Source organism: Nicotiana attenuata, unplaced genomic scaffold (assembly GCF_001879085.1).
Source record: "Nicotiana attenuata strain UT unplaced genomic scaffold, NIATTr2, whole genome shotgun sequence".
NCBI classification, from domain to species: Eukaryota; Viridiplantae; Streptophyta; class Magnoliopsida; order Solanales; family Solanaceae; genus Nicotiana; species Nicotiana attenuata.
Genome location: NW_017673801.1, coordinates 55789 through 58183, shown reverse-complemented (window position 1 = coordinate 58183; position 2395 = coordinate 55789).

Below are 2395 nucleotides of genomic sequence, written 5' to 3'. Positions count from 1 at the left end.
CTTGAGCTTCTGGAAGCTCTCCTCACACTCATCAAACCACTGAAATGAAACACCTTTCTGAGTCAACTTGGTCAAGGGAGATGCAATAGCAAAAATCCCTGAACAAACAGGCGATAATAACCCGCCAAACCAAGAAAACTGCGAATCTCTATGGCTGAGGACGGTCTGGGCCAACTCTGAACCGCCTCTATCTTCTTCGGGTCAACCTGAATACCCTCGCTGGACACTACGTGCCCCAAGAAAGCCACTGAACTGAGCCAAAACTCACATTTGAAGAACTTTGCATAAAGCTTCTCCTCCCTCAATCTCTGCAACACCACTCTCAAATGCTCCGCGTGCTCCTCCTTACTACGCGAGTATACCACAATATCATCAATGAAGACTATGACAAATGAGTCGAGATACGGCCGAAATACGTTGTTCATCAAATGCATGAACGCTGCTGGGGCATTGGTCAGCCCGAAAGACATCACCAAGAACTCATAATGACCATATCGGGTCCTGAAAGCTGTCTTAAGAATATCTGAGTCCCTGATCTTCAACTGATGATAGCCCGAACGGAGATCAATCTTGGAGAACACTCTCGCTCCCTGAAGCTGGTCGAACAAATCATCGATACGAGGCAAAGGATACTTGTTCTTAATTGTTACCTTGTTCAACTGCCTGTAATCAATGCACATTCTCATCGTGCCATCCATCTTCTTCACAAAAAGAACCGGCACACCCCACGGTGACACACTAGGCCGAATGAACCCCTTATCCAGGAGTTCCTGAGGCTGCTCCTTTAACTCCTTCAACTCCGCTGGTGCCATATGATACGGTGGAATAGAAATGGGCCGAGCGCCCGGCACCAGATCGATACCAAAATCAATATCCCTGTCCAGTGGCATGCCCGGCAGGTTTGCAGGAAACATATCGGGAAAATCCCTCACAATTGGAACAGAATCAATACTGGGAGTCTTTGGAACAGAATCAATACCGGGAGTCTCTGCACCGACATCCCTCACAAAGGCTAGGTATGAAAGACAACCTTTCCCAACCATACGCTGGGCCTTCAAGAAAGAAATCACCCTATTGGGGACATAATAGGTCGAACCTCGCCACTCAATCAGTGGCACACCAGGCATAGCCAAAGTCACTGTCTTGGCATGACAGCCCAGAATAGCCCGGCACGGAGATAACCAATCCCTACCCAAAATAACATCAAAGTCCACTATACATAACAACAATAGATCCACTCGGGTCTCCAGACCCCCAATAGACACAACGCACGACCGGTACACACGGTCTACCACAACTGTATCGCCCACCGGCGTAGAGACATGAACAGAAGAAACAAGGGACTCGCAGGGCATATCCAAATAATGGGCAAAATAAGACGACACATAAGAGAAAGTAGAACCAGGGTCAAATAACACAGAAGCATCCCTGCGGCAGACTGAGATAATACCTGTAATCACCGCATCTGAAGCAATCGCATCAGGCCTAGCTGGAAGTGCATAGAAGCGGGCCTGGCCACTACCGAATCGACCTCCCCCTCTGGGGCGACCCCTAGATGACTGTCCTCCACCACTAGCTGGCTGGGTAGGTGGTAAAGTGGCTGGGGCTGAGGCTGATGGCTGACCCCTCTGCTGAGATGAACCCCCAAGACGACAAGGACACTGCCTCCACATGTGACCCATCTCTCCACACTCATAGCAACTCCCGGGTGCTGGAGACGGGGACTGATGGGAACCCCTAGCACCAGAATAACTAGCAGACGCACCTGGCGTAGAAGAATCCTAAACTGATAGAGCACGGGATGAACCCTGGGCTGGAAGTGCACTGAGTGAGGAATGACCCTGCTGAGAACCGTGAGAACCATGGCCTGATGATGCCCCACGATAACCTAGGCGAGCTGACTGAGCATGCCTGAACTGACGGCCTCTACCGTGCTGATACTGGCCCCTTGAAGAAGCGGCCCCAAAACTACCATGACCTCGAGGCCTCTTGGCCTCCCTCTCCTCGCACTCCTGGCGTTGAACTGACTCAATCTCACGAGCAATATCCACAACCTCCTCAAACGTAGCACTTGACACTCTCTCCCTAGTCATGAGAACCCGAAGCTAGTATGTGAGGCCATCAACAAACCTCCTAATCCTCTCTCTCTCCGTAGCAACCAGCCAAATAGCATGTCGAGCTAACTCTGAGAACCTCATCTCGTACTGAGTAACAGTCATATCCCCCTGTCTCAACTGTTCGAACTGCCTACGTAGCTCCTCCCTACGGGACTGTGGAACATACTTCTCCAAAAATAGAGCGGAGAACTGCTGCCAAGTAAGAGATGCCGAACCAACAGGCCTACGCCTCTCATATGCCTCCCACCAAGTGAAGGCAGCTCCGGTAAACTGAAAGG